At 32.5% G+C, this 20914-nt stretch overlaps 1 pseudogene; it reads right to left on the bottom strand.

Annotated features, from left to right (window-relative positions):
* Positions 1 to 3136: 3136 nt before the first annotated feature.
* Positions 3137 to 9403, bottom strand: LOC124896809 (annotated as a pseudogene).
* Positions 9404 to 20914: the final 11511 nt, after the last annotated feature.

The raw sequence follows: 20914 nt of genomic DNA, 5'->3' as shown, positions 1-20914 counted from the left end.
TTGATCCTTGAGTTGCATGGGATGCTGTGACGGTTTAAATTTTATAATTTTGCAAGAGGGCCCTACATAGGAATTTTAGTCCAATTTTTGACTCGAGGCATTTATACACAATATGATCATTATTTTTCTCATCTTGATGTGTAGGCTGCTTTTTTGATAGCGTGACAACTCTTTGGAGGCTTCCCAAAAGGGGAAAGCTCTAGTTTAGAGGACTCGACGAGCGTTCGACGACGTCAAGGTAGGCTAGGCTTATCCTATCTCTATATTAAACTTATTTATGATATTAGTATACTATGATTCTAGTTTTGACAGACATTTTTATCCCGATTATTGATTTAGTAATCTACTTTTTATTTAGCTGGTTAGAGCCCTGTTTTGATAGATTTTAGACTCATTGTCCCCTAGAACAATGTAGTATTATATTTTAGGGCTATGATTAGTAATATTGTCACCTGGTAGTGGTATTGGGAAGCTTTACACTATACTAAATTAGGTTTCGGCCTAGGTTTGTCTTTTGAGACCTCGTAGTGGGTCCTACTACCCTTTTTGCTTGTATACTTGGCTTGAAGACACTTTAGGCTTAGTTAGATTCTTGATACTATTGTAGGGTATTACCTTCGGTTTTGTTTGACTTAGACTTGATCCATAACCTATTTTTTGCCCCTTCTCCCCGAGTAGAGTAGAATTTGACCTAGATCGCTCTTCCTTGACTAAGTAATTGGGGGACCTACTTTGCCTTAGTGGACATATTTGCTAGAGATTGGTATTATTTACCTTATGGTATGGAAATATGCTTAGAAACCTTTGATTATTCCCTTTAGCTAGTTATGCGTATATTTATTTAAATGCATTTTATATTCAGTTCGGACTGACATGTACTTTATTTTTATAATTTATTATGAGTTATTTCATGGCTCGACCATCAATTATGGTATGGTTTTGGTATCATTTTTCCAGTTGAGATTAGCTATCTATAGGATCACTAGTTTCTGGTTGTGGTATGTTTAATATGAGTTTTCGTTCGAGTCCGACATCTGGTTATGATACGATCAGGGTATTCTAGTGTTGATTATAATTTGTCTGGGAGTATTGACAGTGGTACTGAGTTTTATTGTACATGATTTACGTGGCCTTTTATTATTACCCCTATTTTTGGTTCGAACTCAGCATATGAATATTATCCATTATTTTCAGCTCGAGTCCGATATTCGGCCTCTCGTTATTACCCATCGATGCTGATTAAAGTCTGGTTCCCATCTTGATAGTTTTTTAATGGATTTGGGATCAGATGGTTAAGATCAGTTGAATTGTGGTTACTTATGGTTTCTACTTTAGTTACTTCTTGTATGCACCCGCCAACTTATGGGGGCTCGGTAGGGTTAATTATCTTCTTCTTTGTGCTTTCTAGGCTTATGGGAGCCCATCTAGGTTATAGTTAGCTTGTCTTCTTACCGTTGAGTTGTTCTTTTCTTGTATTGCCTTTATTCATTTTCTATATTGCCCATGCATAGCTTAGTAGATATTTTTATTTCTACCCCTGTTTATGCTGACTTAGCTTACACTCTCGCATTTTATTTATGCTTTTACTAGATTGAGCTTAGTCAGTCGATGATGCCTACTGAGTACCCATTGCCTTGTTACTCATACTGCACTATTGTATTTTTTTCCTGATGCAAATTTGTGTACGAGCCACTGGCGTTGATGCTATCCTCAGCCTTATTGTTGATTTGGAGGCGGGGTGAGCTTTCTAGATTCTGAGACTGATCTTCCCCCATCTATTCTAGTTATAGTCTTTTGTATTTCAAGACTATTATATATACATTTATATTTTGGATCTTGTCTAGTACTCTAATTTTGGGTTATGGTGGCTCTAGTACCAACCTTACCAGGTCTTGGGAGGGATTCATTTTGTTTATTTTGTCTTCTTCCCGTCATGTACATTATACTATGTGACTATTTATTCTTTTCTTGTTTCCACATACTTGTTATTGTATTGATTTCTTTCTTGTCTTTCCTTATTTTCAGTCGATTAGCCCATTACATGTTGTTTTGGGCTATAGTTTATACACTACAACAAAATTGATATATATATATATATATATATATATATAACAACGAAATTATTAGCTACGAGATGGAATTTGTCACTAATTATTAACTTTTTATGATGAAAATTACATTTCGTATCTAGATGCATAAATCATATACTTTTAGTGGCGAAACATAATGCTTCGTAGCAAAGTTTTGTCCTCTAAAGTTTCCTACCAAAAAATATTTTGGCACCATTTATTAAGTATCATTAGTGGCGAATTTTACATTTTCAGTGACACCTTTTTTTATCGCTAATAATGTATCCAATTCGTGACAAACTATTTTTTGTCTTGAATTAGTTATAATTTTAGACATAAAAAATTTCATCATAAAAAAATAAGTAGTCGCAATACCGACAAATTAGAGTTTGTAGTTAAATATTGTAAGTTTTAGCTACAAAATTTGATATTTAATTGTGACCTCAGTTTTTTTTTTACTAGTACTATAAACAATTAGTGACGAACATTTTATTTTCTCTAATCAACCTATGGTTCAGTAACAACATAATTTTCTCACAAAATATGCCATCATTAAATAGTGACGATTTCAAATTTTTAGCTGAATAATATAACTATTTGCGATGAAAAAATTTTGTAGCTAAATATAAATTGATCTTTGGCTATTATTGTTTATGATTATAGAAAATTCATTGTATATCGATATAGCTTAGAAAATAGACTCAGTTTAATTGTGTGAAGGTGAAGGTGAAGTGGACTTATTGAATGAATTTTTCAGAAGGGTGCAAAGTCAATGTGTTAGTCTTGTCACATGTGGAAACATTCTAAGTAGACCGAGATTAAATATGATCAACTAGAGTTTGTAGCTATCATTGTAAGTTTTAGCCACAAAATTATATATTTGATTGTGTCCATAGTTTTTGTAACTAATAATTCAAACAATTAGCGATGATTATATTATCGTCACTATTTATTTTTAGGACAATATAATACATATTATTAAAGTGCAATGTATAACTTTGACAGCCGGTCTTCGCAGAACAGAACAGGAACAAGAATCATATGGGTGCCAACTACCACAACATGAGCTAATAAACGAAGCAATTCCATGAATTTGAAGTTTTACAAAATGAGCATTCACATAAATCAAAGCAGCACCCTGCACTCAGCTGTACAGAACCAACTACATCCCTGTGCTGAAGATGCAAAGAAGCCAAAAAGCCTTGCTATGTTTCTCCAGGTCCTCCAGCCACTTGAAAATCAAGGAGCTTTCTCTGTTTCCTGTAGTATTCTTCTAGTGGTTTGACCTACTCTTCATACACCTGGAGATTTTTCCTCGAGACATCGTCCATGATACTTGAAGGCCTAAAATGATCACCCTCTGAATAAAAACTAGTATTAATTTCATAAGTCCCCGTGCAGAGGAATTCCAGTGAAGGATAAAGCCTGGGGTTTTTCTCTTTCTTTGACACCAAATCCTCTGCACATTTAAGATTCAAAACTAAATCTATGTCCACAGTTTTGTCCAGAATCTCATCTTGAATCTTTGATCGAGGAATTCCATCCAGGACGAATCCACTTTTGCCCCTGCAATATCACTCTTCTAGCCTCTTTGACAACAAGCCAAATATAACTTTCTCTGGGATAAGTTTTCCTTAATTGACAGGATCTGCTATCTGCTTATAGAGAGTATAACAAGGGTAAAGCTCTTGATGAATAAGTGAAACCATAGAAATATGAGGAACATCTAAAAGCTTCGATACCCGCTAAGCGTACACGTGTCTCTGTGCTATTGGATCACCCATTATCACCCACTGCACTCCCCTTCCTGGAACCAATCCCTCTGAACAGCTCATATTGTTCTCATACCCTTCATCGTAATCGTCGCAGTCAGCTTGCTGAGCCTTAACAATGAAGAGATTCACTCTGAATAAGTATTTTTACATAATTTTCATACAATATATGCTACTTTCTCTGTCTCAATTTCTGTGACACTGGTGGAGTTTTGAGACAACCCTATTTTTTACATATAGTTTTTCATATTTTGAGTTGCTAATTATTGTGATTTATAGTACTTTCTACTATTTTTAAAAAATATGTGTATTCCTATCCCAATTTATATGATTTTGATAGTAAATAGAGAATCAATCAAATTATATATATATATATATATATATATATATATATATATATATATATATGTAGATGATATTTTAAATTATTAATTATTGTGATTTATGATATTTTTACTTTATTTTTAAATAATATATGTTGCTTCCTATGCCCCAATTTATATGGCTGATAGAATTTCGAGAGTAAATAAATAATTCACAATAATTTTTAAATACATAAAAGATAAAAAATAAGATAAATAAATTAAAATGTAGGATTATAATATACTTATATATAAGAGGGAGTTTGACTGTTGAAGCAGTCACAAGTTTGACATCTCTGCTTTAGCTGCTTCAACTGTGATTTTACTATATCATCCCTAATTAATTATTATAAGTCATTTATGTTTTTGAAAATTAATAATATTTAATAAATAAATAGATATTTATGACATGTCTGATTCAGCTGCTTCAATCATAATGTTATTATATCACTCCTAATTAGTTATTATACCCCTAATTAAATATTATAAGTCATTTACATATTAGAAAATTAATAATATTTAATTAAAAAAACTAGAAATTTATGACATGTCTGCTTCAACTGCTTCAACCGTAATTTTACTGTATCACCCTTAATTAATTATTATAAGTCATCTAAGTATTAAAAAATTAATAATATTTAATGATAAAGTTAAAATAGATACAAAATGAAAATTAACTCTTGATGTTTTAAATTAACGTGACGACTTATATGAGACCCTCTTACATATTTCACAGGTATTTTTTTAAAGTAATTTTGATAGAGGGAGTTCACCGGCTAAAGCATGCAGCAGATTGAAATGCCTATTTTAGCTGATTTAATCATAATTTTAATGTATCACCCCTAATTATTATTATAAGTCATTTACGTATTATAAAATTAATAATATTTAATACAAATAAGTAAAATAAATATTTTTGACATGTTTGCTTCAGTTTCTTCAATCTTAATTTTACTATATGAGGTCCACTTAAATTTTTTCCTCAAGTATTTTTATAGTAATTTTGCTATGTCGCTTATAATTAATTATTACAAGTCATTTAACACATGTGTGCTTCGCTTCTTTCATCGTGATTTTACTATATCACTCTTAATTAATTATTATGGTCATCTAAGCATTAAAAAATGAATAATATTTTAAAAAAGGGTAAAATAGACACAAAATGATATATCAACATAAAAAATTTAGTTGACTGTCAAAATTATATTAATGCACATAAATTGGGAGGAGACAGAGGAAGACATACATAAAGTAACACGTATTATTTGAAAATGAGATAAAAGTATTGTAAATCATAATAATTAAGAACTTAATATAAAAGTATATATATAAACAAATAAAAAAAATAAACTAATTGACTGTCAAAATTTTATCCGTGCCACATAAATTGAGATGGAGAGAATATTCATATATTATTGAAAAACTATGTCAAAAATATTGAAATCACATAATTAACAACTTAGAATTTGTAAAAGATATAAAATATTTGGCTGACTCTAGAAATTATATCAGCATCACTTAAATTAGGAGAGAAGAAAAAAAATAAATAAATCACAATAATTAAAAAAGTTAAATTATTTTAATAATTAATTATCTAAATTCTATGTGTGTCACATAAAACTGAGATAAAAAATAACATATATTGAGTTTGTGTTATCATGCATGGTCCATCGATATATATATATATATATATATATATATATATATATATATACACACACACAGGTCAGAAGATTAAAATATAAGATAAATAAATTTTGTCATGAATATAACTTTTTCCTGTGAATAACCATGAATAACAATCTTCATATTTGTCAAAAATTACAAAAAAAAATCACCGTACTTGTTGAATCTGTAAGATATATATAGAGTTTAAATTAAGGGATACAGGGGTAGAATTGAACCTCAAATATCTCTTAATTTATATTTCAACACCAATTGAAATGAAAGATCTTTTTTTTAATGGCGTGTTGTTGTTTGGTTGGCTTACCGGAGTTGTCAGAGTTAGTGATGGAGGCGGTGGTCTTTTGCCAATGAAATTTTGTGAAAAAATCAGAATTGAGGGAGTTAATCTGGTTGGGAATGGAGGGAGTATATTGTTGTTGCTAATTTTGGGTGCTAATGGAGAAGTTTCTCCATTCTCTTACCATTGATGTCAATGGTGAAAAAGAGAAAAATTTGTCTCCTTCCCCTTTTGTTTGTCATATATTTAAAAGAATTTTTTCTTTATTTTAAAAAGATAGAAAATTATTTGAGTTCACATGCTACGTGTCATAATTTTATTCATTGTTATATTATAAGATCCGTGTATGAGTCTCACGCATTTTATAGTTTATATTCACAGTTATTTTGTGCTTAATAGGTACATATTTCTTAATATTGGCGTGTCTAATAGAAAAATGGGTCTATTGAGGATGCCTAAATGAGTTCTCCAAACAAGTTTAAGGGGCTATCGATAACTTAGTTCTTAAATTTCTATACATTTTATGATATGGATAGAAAAGAAGTGAGCATCCATTACTTTAAAATTATAGATCCGTCGTGAAATATATTCTTTGTCCGACTCTAATTTTTTTTTATCAATTACATCGAATTTTTGTTATTTTAATTTTATTGCTCTTTTAGATCCTTTTCTTTCACACGAAATTCAAATTTAAGCAGTAGGACACTTTAGTCCAGATGCTCAAGAAAATATATAATGAACAAGTAAATATGGACGGAGAGAGTAGTGTCTTATTCTCAATTTTTGTGACACAAATTTAATTTGGCGTTAACTAAATTTTCTATATGTTTTTTAAGAAAAATTAATTATTAATTATTTTAATTTATAGTATTTTTAAAATAAATTTTATATTATATAATGTCAAAACAGTAAAAAATATTTTTTTTTTTAGAAATTATGCAATTAATGTTATTTTTTTACACCAAATCAAACACCGCCTAAATAATATGCAAACATAACTAGCGTAAGCATTATTAATACACCATATTTTGTATAATTCTTATACAGCCTACCAAAGGACCCCTTAGTTTACCCATAGTTTCTCTTTTTAAAATATTTATTTATAGCTAACCATATTTAATTACAATTAAATAAAAATTTGTGTATCTTAATTAATTAAAATTTTGTGATGATTTATTTGTTAATACACTGTAATATATTTATTAAGTCGGTGTAACCATTTGCTGCAAGAATAAGTATTTACTTTTTTCTTGTACATGTACTTTGTGGTTCACATCTACAACAACAACAACAATAACAACAACAACAACAACAAACCCAATATATTCCCAAATAGTGGGGTCTGGGGAGAGTAGAGTGTACGTAGTCCATACCACTACCTCTAACAAGGTAGAGAGGCTGTTTCTGATAGACCCCCAGCTCAAGATAAAAGGCAGTATAAGAGGCAGTATACAAAAAATATCAAAAGCATAGAACATGATAAAATAACATAGATACGACATCCATAAAAGTACCTTTCCAAAAAAAGGACACCACAAATCCCCTACCTACTGACTACAACTCAACCACAGCCTTAGCCCTCTATCCTAATATTTTTTCTCGATATCTTCCTATCCAGGGTCATGTCCTCAGTCAGCTGTAACTGCTCCATGTCACGTCTAATCACTTTTCTCCAGTATTTCTTTGGTGTACCCCTACCCCGCTTGAAACCTTCTAAGGCCAACCTCTCACACCTAGAAACTGGGGCATCCGTGTCCCTCCTCATCACATGACTAAACCATTTCAACCTCACTTCCCACATTTTATCCTCCACTACATATATATATATATATATATATATATATATATATATATATATATATATATATATATATATATATATATATATTAAATTATTTTAGATGTGAACCACAAAGTACATATACAAGAAAAAAGTAAATACTTATTTAACTCAAAGTACATACGAAGTGCATACAAGCAAATTATTTTATTATATAAAATTAGTACATACGAGTAAAAGTACATAAAATTGTTTGATATGTTTTATTATGTAAAATTAGTTTGCTAAACCTTTCCAAACATTTAACACCCACCCCCCACCCTGCCAAAAAGAATAAAAAATTTCAAACATTTCTAAACCTTTACAACAGATGTTGCAGCTACTACAATTCATATGAGCATCCATGACATGTTACGAGAGTTGAGCATCTATGAAATGTTGAGAGAATTTAGATTGAATAGATATATGTGGAATCCTTTCAGGTATTTCTAGGGTTAGAACACAATTTTTTACTTGTAAATATATTTGTGTGTAATTATAATTAGTTGGGGAAGTGATAAAATTGGTCAAGCACTACTCAACTTTCTAAGTTTCTAGGTTGATCTGAGGCACTACGACGCTACTTCCTTCACTAGCACACCAAAGAGAAATACAGTAAGAGGAAAAATGGAGAAATAAACCATTTTTTGGTGCTTACGTTTTTTTAAAGGTTTTTGGCTTCAAAAGAATTTCAGAAAACCCACCATATATATGAGAAAACAAATGATGGAGTTTCATTGCAAAGTAAACCAAAATTTTTGAACCTGAACAAGAAGATTAGGTATGTATTAGTCCTCATACTTTATCCTTGAACGAAATTAGATAGATAGTTGCATGCAATAATCATATATCGAATGATTTGTTAATTGGTGTCTGGCATATACTGATGAAACATAACACTGTTAAGGAACACAGAGTTATAATATGGATCAGTTATGCTTTTATTGGAGTTAACCACAGTGTCTTTAGGATTAGGATGAGTGAATTTTCCATGCTTTATGACAAAAAAAATCACACGTTTTTGGTTGCCGTCTTTACTAACCTTCTTATAGCTTCTTCCATTCCAATTGAACTGTTGATGGACAAACCATCTACAATAATCCATTAAACATATGTCCTGCACATGGAAAATATGTGACACTTGAGAATTCAATCACCGTAAACATAATTGTTTTACATATCAATCGTTAAGAGGGAACATTCTCAACATAAATGTATATTCACTTATTAGAATACGAGACTAAGAACTTAAGTGAAATGAAGTACAAATAATTCTTAACTTATTATAGCCAAGTACCTGAAACTATCATTCGTGATTTAATCTTGAGAAACTTCTCCGTGTTAAAAAATTTACTGAACTGAACTTTGAAGTCTTTGCCTTGAATCTCTTGAAGCCTATTTTGGAAGGTTTTTGACATTTCTATAATTATTATCTCTTGTATTTTAGTTAGGTATCTCACTTTATCGGGAACCTTCTCCATTTCTTATAGTCTTCGATTTCTAGATGAACTAGATTAGGCATGACCCCTATCTCGACCCTCCAGGTTTCTAAATTTGACAGCCCCTTGAGTTTAAGAGTTTTAGAGTTTTGAGGATGGGAAACCCTTGTGGAGAGCAACACATTACCTTTCCAGTGTATACATTTCCACGTAATTGGTAAATAGTTTAGGCTACTTCTGTAGAATAAGCATAGGGTCTTCTTCAAGTCCACTCATTCTCAAGGTTAACTTGGTGAGGCTTTGTGAAAAGAAGTGGTGTTCTGGTAGCTTACTGATATGTCCAATTAGATCTAACTTGTGGAGAGGGGTCACAACCAGTTGCTTCAGAAGGTTTAGATCTTTTTCCAAATAAAAATTGTAGTAAATGTGCAAGGATGTTTTGCTAAGTCTCCCAGTTCTGAACGTGATTTGTGTGATGATATATTCTATCTCGTTAAACTCCAGTGAGAGATGGCTCCTAGTTTCTGTAGTTTTTCTAACTTAAAGAGATCTTTAAAAGGAGAAACCTGCGTATCAAAGTTCTTCAGCATTTCCAAGTTGCTTAAAGGACTCAACTCTAACTTATATGTGCTCTGATGTGAAGGGGGAAAATATAAGTTCTGCTAATTTTGTAGCTTTTGTGTAGTACCTGTCAAAGTCAAGTACGAGAAGAAATTCACCCTCAAGTCAAGTGTTTATAGGAGTATAGGTAGGGGATATGTTGTGCCTTTACGTCCTGTCATTCTTTGAAATAACAAAGCTGATCTAACAAGATGAAATGACTTATTATCAGTAGAGAAATAGTGTTGAACATCATTGCTATCTATGATAATAGATAGTTGCACACTCTGCGTGTTGATGTTGATTTAGCTGAAGAAGGTCAACACATCGATTAATGCAAATGCTGAGGAGAAACTGTCTTGAGAAAATTTTCCTCCTTTTCTATTAACAAACATGTACCTCTCATGAGATTATGAAGTCGACAAGATTTAATCCTTCCAATTATTTCCTCTAGTTGCACCTGACCTTTGATCTAACTCGTGTAGATAATATTCTTCTATCTCCATCATCGTTATCTCTTCTCTTTGGTTGCCGTCCAATTATATAATACCTTCTGTAGCCAAATAGATGATACAACCTTCGCGCTGAAATCTGTTGACCCTACGAAAAGTTTCCCAAGTATAGAAAACATGGCTTAAGCTAATCTTTTGATGTTTCTAAAGGAAGTTTCCCACTCTTCAGATATCAAGAATCTGTCCAATCTAGCAGCCGACTCGTGTCTTTCCCCTTTTATCCAAGTAAAAATGTCACCTACTAGCTATGGATCTATTAACTCTACTTCTTTAATAAAATCAAAGAAATCTATCATAGATTTATTTAACCTGGATTGGTTCTTTTTTTTTTTAGGGAAATTTGACAGTATTTAAATCACCCCATCACCCATGAACCTGAGAAAAGACCTCTCACCGAAGCAAGTTCCCACCACTCCTTCTCTCTGTACTATACTATGAGGAGCATAAACTCTAGAGATATACCAATTACCAACTAGAATCCATAGATTTCCCCTTGAATTTTCAAGTAATAAATATGCACCTATTTCACATGCTTCCCCCTCCCATACTCTACTACCCCATAAAAGAATGATTCTTCCTCTTATACCACTAGCCTCTATCCGTGCATATTTCACCCATCTATTAGCCCACAACTATATTTATTTGGATTCGATTATTTAGTTATTTGTTAAAGTTGAAATTGAAAATATTTAATCTTTGAAAATTTTCATTTATGTTAAACATGTAAAGAGAAAGATGGACATTAACTCACTATACACACTCAAAATTGAGATTGTTAAATATTAAAACTACTAAATTTGTGACAGTAATTATTTTGTGTGCTCATCAATCTTCTAATAGTTCAAGAAAATGCTACTAGTGATTTTATATTATCTCCGTTTTAATGCATTTCTTGACATATTTGGCTGTTAAGACACAACAAAATAAAGAAAAATTTAAAGATTTATAGTCTTTATCCTGTGTATTATCATTATTATATATGTAAATATATCTACATATATACTCTGTTATTTTTAGATTTAGTTGGTATTTTAAACTGATGTTTTTTCATCAGATGATTCCGCTAGACTCAGAAAAAGTCGTAGCAAGACTAAAGGGAAAGGTCTTGAAAAAAATGAAGAAGGTTATAGGAAGCAAGATGAAAATAGAGATCCCAATTGGTAAAGGAAGGCCAACTAAGCCAATTCAATCCGCAAACTATCCAATGTTAGGGATAATTGCTCCGAATATTCTTCCACTTCTAAACAGGTGGAAGGAACTTACAAGAGAGGACAAAGATGCAGCACTAATTAGATGCCACGTAAGAATTCTATATTCTTTTAAAATTTATTACATGACAAACTACAATCTATGCTTTTAAGGGCATTAGAGTTTTAAGGTACTAATCATGTAAGGAAATGTTATGAATATAATTTTAAACTAAAAGGGATTTTGATTGTTTTGTGTGTTTCTTCAATACTTATTTATTTTTTAGGAGAGGTTTAACATTAATTTGGACGAGAACTATGTGAAAGATAGCTATGCGGATATTCTGAAAAATAAAAGTTGACAATAGCGCTACAAGTTGAAACAACAATTTGAAAGTGCACGCTCCATGGAAGAGGCTCGTAAAATGGAAGTCGAACAGTTAACCTCGGGAAATTGGAATAAGCTTTGTGACATCTGGAATGACCTAGAGGCTAAGGTAATTTATATTCATGTTATTCTTGTTGCTATTTAAGTTATGATGTTTATATTTTTTTAGTAGAAATGATGCAAAATAAATAAGGTCAGTTGAACTAAGCATAAATCTAATCATTTCATGGGATCAGAAGCATTTGTAGCAGCTCGTGCTGAAATTGTAAGTTATACCATTTTTATTCTTTTTGCTAATGACACTTTGATACTATTTAATATTATGTTATTTGGTAAATAAGAGAATAGGCATGTAAGTTGTTTAGTCAGATATCTCTACACACTATTTCATATTATTTTATTTTTATACAGGGAGAAAAGGAATCTGAAAGTGTAGAGCCCTATAGAATTAAGTTCTACAGGCATACTCATAACACGGGTGAAAAGGAATGGTCACCTGAAAAAGCTGAGACTAACTATGTAAAAAATTAATATTTTAGTAGAATATCATTGCATTTATTTGATTAATATTCTTCATGTCTTCTCCTTTAAATGTGTTATTATTTTATGCAGAGTAACATGAAAGATTTGAAACCTCTATGTACTTCTGGGGAGTCTTCCATGACTATTGATGATATTGTGGATGCTATACTTGGTACAAAGTTAGGGTACATAAAAAGTCTTGGTTATGTTCCTAAACCTAATACTACAAGGGCAACACAAAGGAGAACAATAGAGTTAGAAGACTCCCTCAAAAAGGCAAAACTGGAAGTTGCCAGTGCCCAAAATGAGTTAAAGAAATGATTAAATATAGCTGAAGCTATGGTAGAAATCCAACAATCATAGATACAAGACCAGTAGTCATAGATCAAAGCATTAAATTCTTAATTGAATACTGTAGCGGCACACCAAGAGAAAATGATTAAGAAATTGCAACTTTTTGTTAGCCCGTCATTGTCAAGGCTATGATAATTTTTGTTTAATTTCTCTTTATTAAATATATAAATTATGTGCATCAATATGTTTCAGCATGTTCTTGATGGGTCTGTTGCTGGTAGAGTTGTTAAAATTGAAGTTTTACATATAGTTTTGTTGTAACAAATAAAGGTTTTGTTTTTATTTGTGGTTTTCTTTCTCTTGACAATAATGTCAGTATTTATTGCTTCAATAAAGTTTACCAATACAGTATGGTCTTATATTTATCATTTAAAGAAATCTTTTTGATATTTTTATTGGATGGTTTTTATCTAGTTTTTGACATTAAGGATGTTTTCTGTTGTATGTTTCCCATTTCATGGTTATGATTCCGTACCCTTATATTAGGTGAGAGTGTATTCTCTTCTTTCCACTTTTTCATGCTTCCTTTTTATTGCTTTTCTCTTCTTACTGCTCATTTATTTTGTAGGATTTTAGGAGTATCCACAATGCCCTTTCCATTCTTACATGTCTGATTTTGGCAACCACCTAAAGCTTCAGAAAAAGCTGGTGCATTACCAATACCAAAGGCAGGGATAATTACCACCTCTTTACATGCATAAACTTCTAGTTTTCCACATAGCCAGTAACTTTATCATTAGCAAAAGTGTCAGGTGTAACCCCTTTTTCTTGTACCTAATCAGTATCAGTTTTACCTTCTGATGATTTTTCATAGTATCTAAGACAACTGCAGTTCCAATTGAGAGAGTCAAGATTTTGATTTATAATCAAGAGAAGATGATAAAAGATAATAGGCTTTCTGTACCTTATAAAGGGATTACAGACTACTTTTGAAAAACTAGATGAAGGTATCCTTGCACTTTGGAGAGGCAATACTGCAAATGTCATTAGATACTTCCACACTAAGGTTGACTGACCTTAATTTCGTTGGTTGACCCCTATTAAGTGTCTAAAATTTAGCTTGCTACTAACTTTTTCATCACACTTGGTGAACACTACTCCATTTTTTGATTGCTTTTTAGTCCAAAGGTTGTTGTTACTTACTTAAAGGGAGTTATTATGATAATATACTACAACAAAATATAGAACATAAGTAATTTTCTTTCCATCATTTCTTCAAAGCTTTACTTTTATTGTTAAATTGATTTTGAGGCCTCATATCTCTTTAAGGATGTGTTTAGTTTTGGTTTGTTTATTTTTGTGGTTGCTGGTAAAAGCCTTATTGTGTTCTTCAAGGATCAGTCCTGGATTTGAATACTTTCTCTATCACTTTAAAAAATCTTTGAATTATTTGTTAAAAAGATTGTGAAAATTTGTAAACCTCCCCAATGGTGCTCATTGTCGAAAAAGTTAAGAAGAGGACTTGAGAGTATCATCGGTACTTAGTAGTTTAAAAAAATTTGTGGTCATCACTACATTTTATTTTTTTGACACGGAGATCACAAATCATCTTGTGTCCTTGGGGATCATTAATTCCTAAATTTTCTTGGACAATTACATTTTTCTTTGTACCTAGTGGTGTACTATCCCATTTTGTTATTTAAATTTTTATTTTTTTGCTTGTTATACTTCATTTGAGATAGTATGGTTGCAATTCATTATTATGGGATGTAGGTTATTTAGCATTTTAATATTAAGTTTTTAATATTATTATGCATTATTTTTTTTGTTCACTGGAAAGTTACCTACGAATTTATGTCATTCACCCCTATACGTTGAGTTGTTAGATCTTTATTTAGTGGTGATGGAGGTTACAAAATCATGCAGTTAACTTATCATTTAAGTGTATCATTGCAGTAACTTTATTGGCCATATTATGGCATATTAACATGGTGTCCTTTGCCAAACATCTCCTTTACATTAATGACATCAACGTGCATGACATTATTTTGTCATAAATGCATTGAGAGCTTTTGACTCGTGGTTATAATGGGTGAATTTGATCACTATTTTTCTTGAGATCCATGTAACTTCCTACTCTTAATTCCTTCATTATCCTACTCTTTATGTGTGTAACTCTTGTAACCTTAAAACCATTGATATTCTATCTTTTGATATTCCATCTTTACTATCCATCATTCATACTTATTCATTGCATCGAAGACTTTTTCTCCTATAAATAGAGGTGGTCTTACATAATTTTTAAACACACAAGAAAATATAGAGTTCACAAAAGTTAGTAAAACAAGAGTTTATTAGTTGAAGGGAGGTGTTCTTTTGGTAGAGCTTTGAACTCAAATCTTATCCAGAGTTATTGAGTTGTTCTTTGTGAGAAGACTGTTGTATCATGGAGGGGACAAGTTAAGAAGATTACTGCTAGATCGGTGAAATATTTTGCTGCAGCGGGCTTGAATCTCCTTAAAGAGAGCGAGATATCCGCCCCTCAGCCGAAGAAGAAGATAATTTTTTATTTTTCTTCACTTATAAATTTTTAGTTCTAATTTTATTGTAGTTTAACCAACAATTGTAAGGAGATTCCATGTCAACAACTGAAAAATTCATGAATGTCAAGATGAGAGATCTTAACAAGCCATTTCGGTTCAACGGTATTCACTTCAAGAGGTGGAAGGGTAAAGTGTTTTTCTACTTAAGTCTTCTAAATTTTTCTTATGTGTTAACTGAGAAGAACCTAAACAAAGTAGGTAACTCTTCCATGGCCAACGATGAAATTATTTCTCTACAAGAGAAAGTTGAAAAATATGATGGTGGCTTCTACAAATGTCGGTATTTTTTGCTTAATTGTCTATCTGATAATTTTTATGATTATTGTGATAGAACTTACTCTAGTGAAACAAAAATTTGGAAAGCCTTGCAGAGTAAGTATAACACTAAGGAGGTGGGAGCAAAAAAATATGTGGCTAGCAAATTTTTTCGTTTCCAAATAGTGGACAACAAATTAGTGGTAGACCAAGCTCAATACTTCGTAATGATTGTTGGCGAGCTTAGGACCAAGGAAGTCAAAATTGAAGATAACTTCATTGTTTGTGGCATAATTGATAAACTTTCATCTTCGCGGGAGGAGTTTTAAAAAACTATTAGCCATAAGCAAAAGGAAATTTCTCTTAAGACTTTGATAACGAGAATTTGCATAGAAGAAGAGGTAAGGGGCCAAGATGTACTTTTGCAAATAGAAGAGAAGAACATCACACCAAAGGTAAATTTAAATTCTTCAAATAATGTTGCCCGCGAAACTAACAAAAATACTACTTTGAGGTTTAAGAAGAAAAAATTCAAAAAAAATGATGGTAAACATCCCAAGGACAATAATCTTGGAAACAACTAAGCAAAAAATCAATATGTACAAAAAAGGACTATGCTTTGTCTGTTGCAAGAGTGGGCATATTGCTCAATTTTGCAAATTTAAAAAATGTGGGCCTAAACCTCAGGCAAACGTTACCAAAGAACCATTTGTGGCGATGATAATAGACATAAACACGGTGGAGAATATTGATGGATGTGGGGATGACTCTGGTGCAAACCTTTATGTCTGTTATGACAAAGACTAATTTAGAAAATACACTAATTTTGAGGAGCCCAAAATCATCATGCTTGGAGATTCTCACACAACTCAAGTACTTGGAATGGGAGATTTCAAGTTGAATTTTACTTCTGTAAGGGTATTAATTTTAAAAGATGTACTTTATACTCCTTCAATGAGAAAAAATTTGATGTTTAGTTTTATTCGTAATAAAGCAGACTTCAAACAGATTATTGAATCCGACCAGTATGTAATTGTGAAAATAATATTTTTGTGGGAAAGGGGTATGCTTGCGATGGTATGTTCAAGTTGAATGTTGAAATGAATAAAACATCAACTTCTATTCATATTCTTTCTTCTACTAATTTTTGGCATGCTTGTTTGTGTCATATAAATGATCGTTATGTGGGAATCATGAGTAGTTTAGGTGTAACGATCTAAAAATTTGATGATATATGTGAAATTTGTGATTTTGTGTGATTTGACTATTTTACCCCTCCTCGCAGTTGCAATATGATATTTCTGGGGTGTGGGAGTGATTGACATGATTTTCGACACATTTTGGTATCATTTATGCAATATTGTGGTTTTTGATGATTTCGAGAGCCTTATTTTGGACTTATGCGGATATCTTTTGATCCGTGCGACCGATGGCCAAACAAACGGCCCCAGAAACTCTAGAAGATCGATTTTAGGCTAGGTAGACCTTTGGTTTGGGTCCCGATGCACCAAATCTTATTTTGACATATTAGTCGAAAAGTTAAAAAATTAGAAATATGAGTGTGGGACCCACATTAAATCGAAACGACCTCGGATGGAAAATTTGACTTCGCTTACAGATTCAAAATTTGAAATTAGGGTGTTATTATATTTGATATAATTTTACGGCTTTTATATCTCATTTCAATCCTCGATTTGGAAAATTATAATTTCGGGTTTCGGGGATCAACTTTGTGGAAACGATGTTTTTTTTTTTGAAAATTTGATATCGTCAATGCATCCAGAACGTCGAATTTAGAATGGTTGAATAGTTTGTTTTCATATATCAGACTTCGAATGAATATTGGGTATCCCGTCGAAGTCCATTTGGACTTGGAAAAAAAAAACTGCTACCGTTGCAGATTTTCTGCAATATATAGCAGATTTCACCTAATTTTTGATCAATTTTGGTCCTTTTTCATCTTGCCTTTTGAGAGTTAAACCCTAAAATAGTATGTGAGTTAAAAGTAAAGTTTGTGAGAGCTTGGAAGCTAGAATAACATCTATTTCTTGGTTTTATTATGGATTTAAGGTAAGAATTCACCCCTTTTCTTAGCAATTCTTGGTAAATTCCTCAAAATTGCAAAAACCTTAGGGCATAATTTTAAATTCAAATTTCATGCCTTTCACTTGAATAATATTTTTATCTTATAATTACTAATTTTACATCAATTTAACCTTCAAAATAACTCCTATTCTTGATTTTAACCCGGATTTCCAAGATTTTACCAGTTAAAGCTCAAAAATAATTTTTCTTCGATTTGAAAACCATTTTTCACTCGATTTAACTTGGGTTTTTAGATTTATGTTCCTAAAAATATGGGGAACATATTTTTGAAGTAAAGTTCCAATTTTGTCCTTCTTTTTCGAAAATCCATTTTGGGGGTCCGTTTTGACCCTGAACTAAAAGTAGTCAATATGAATGTCGTTGATTTTGTATTGATGAGTAGATTTAATATTTGATGTTTTTAGTGAAGTTTGAGATTGTTCGTGAAAAGTAAGATCGTGGGTTCAAGTGTAGCGGACCGATTTCAGCTTTTGAGGTAGGTTATGGCTTAACTCTTTCAGACTAGGCTGGGTAGTAAATAATGATACAAAATACATGTTAAAGGTGGAAACTAATCATGAAAAATGTCTATCTATGTGTTGTTCCCGTGTGAGGGCTTATATATGATGTAATTATCAAAATTAAGATATTATGTGATATGTGTAACCGTATGGAGTCCTATGTGATATTGATAGCCTTGAATACATATGAATAATTGTATTATGTTGTTAAAATTCTAATGCGGTACCATTGATGTATTGTGATTATATTCATACTTTATTGGCAAATGAGACACGTGAAAATTCATGGACGATACAAAAATAATGAGCGAATATTGACGCATGTAGTTGTGGAAATATATCATTATGGTTGGTTTTGGAAATATATCACGTGGTTGATTATGGAAATAATCATTATGATTGGTTGTGAGCATTACATCTTCATATCATACTCATTCATGAAACATCGAGATCACCTTTTTACAATATATTGTGACACCTTATAAAACCCTTTCTAAGGGATATGCCGAAAAGAAGATATGAGATATGTGGATGGTATATGGGTTGATGAACCCTTATAGGTCCTGCGTTGGGAGGCTTGCCTCCGTAGGTGTATACGGGTATTATGCGACGACCTCGTGCATCATCATCATCATGATCATCATCATATACATTGTACTTACTTTATTTTGTTATGTTGTGTTGTATTGGCATATTGACTTGTCATTTATGTATTTATCGTATCTTTTACTTGTATTTGATTATCTTGTATATGCATATTCCCCTTGTTCTTTTTATATGTGATATAATACGTACTTTTGTTCTATCTTGGTGTGATGTTGCAATATATGTGACATATATTAGAACTATTAGTGCTAGTGGTATGGGCTACTGTTGTGGGATATTTTCTGATTGCAGGTGACATGCCCTTAGTGTATATTTTGTAAGCTTTATTTACTACTTTGCTTGGTTGGCCTATGATACCTACTGAGTACAAGTGGACTGTACTCATGCCTACTGCGCCCTTTCGGTACAGGTCCTAGCTCGAGTGCACCTCATCTTGATTGACTCGATCGATTGTTGGAGCTTCTAAGGTAGCGGTTGGACATTCATGCATTTGAATTTCACCTCTATCTTTCTATAGTAGTTATGTCTTTATTAGTATTTAGAGATAGTTATTATTTCTTTGTGGTTATTTTTTGGATGTATTTGGCTCTAGAATTATATTAGTAGTTCTTACACTATTGATACCTAATTTTGGGCATGATTGGTATTTTGGGTAAGATCTTTTCATATTATTATGATTATTTATATGATTCAGCTTTGTTCTAAAAGCCTTACATTAGAATATTTTTATCTTTTTTTCTTTTTGTATCAGTTTGGGTGATAGACTTACTTTTCAATATACACCGTGACAAGTGCTATCATGACATTGGTTTTTGAATCGTGCAAAATTAGTATCAGAGCCAGGTTTCATTGGTCTCAACGGTGTAAGAACGGGATGTATAATAGAGTCTCGCAGATCGATACGTGGATATCCATAACTATTTTTGAGAGGCTATAGGATGCCTTGAGGAAACTTCTCTTATTTTACTCTTTATCGTGCAAAGTTCTTTCTTACTTTGTGTTTTGAGTTGTGTTTCACTCTTTCTGCGTATATGGTGTCTCTAGGTCTTGCGAGAGTAGAGATGCAGAGCCTTCTCCCAGAAAGCAAACCTCGAGTCGTGGATGGACTCGATGGAATGGATGGGTCCATGGTGCAACCCTATCTAGGATGAGTTCTTGGGGACTCTCTATTGATCCTCGTGTTAGGCAAGTTAGAGGTGTGGGTCCTACTCCAGTTCTTTAGAGTTCGTCTACCCCAGTGTTGGAGGGATTGTTGGTGCGTCTGCTGACCCATCTAAAGGGTTCTCCTTTGGTTATGTCGGGTGTTCCTCCAATTCAGAGTGTGGATCCTCCAATTGCACCTGCTTCTGATTTGGGTACTCCTCAGACCCTGAGTACTATTCCACCTTCAGTGTGGATATCTGACTATGGGGTTTTGAGAGCAGGAGTTTAGCCGTCATCTGTGTTACCTTCTCAAGTGGGATCTCAGTCAGCTGGACTTTCCATGCCTCATGCTCTTCAGTGAGCCACGTCTCAGGGTTTTTTTAGAGTATTGTGGATCATGTTAAGGTGACAGAGGATATTCCTCGGGTATCTTAGAGAGGCACCAAGAGGGTGCGCCATTTTGGTAAGTTCAAAGGTCAGACTCAATGAGGCAGCAATTTTAGAGGTTCTTATGGGTATTCTAGTTCATCAATGTAGGGTGGCCATTAGGGAAAGCTTACAGTTTTCTATGTATGTGATGAGACTGTCCATGTGCCCAAGGACTTTCCTCATCGAGTGTTTAGAGCTACTCCTATTTTAATTATGAGAGGTAGGGTTTTTCCCGAGGTGCGAGAGGCAGAGCTAGTGGAGCCTGAGGCAGGGATTGCGGGGCTATTCAGCTAGTCAGTGGTCATAGTCAGTGTTATGCCATACCAGTCAGACCAGAGGTAGAGG

Source organism: Capsicum annuum, chromosome 3, assembly GCF_002878395.1.
Source record: "Capsicum annuum cultivar UCD-10X-F1 chromosome 3, UCD10Xv1.1, whole genome shotgun sequence".
Lineage (NCBI taxonomy): Eukaryota > Viridiplantae > Streptophyta > Magnoliopsida > Solanales > Solanaceae > Capsicum > Capsicum annuum.
This window is presented reverse-complemented; position numbering and strand designations above follow the sequence as displayed.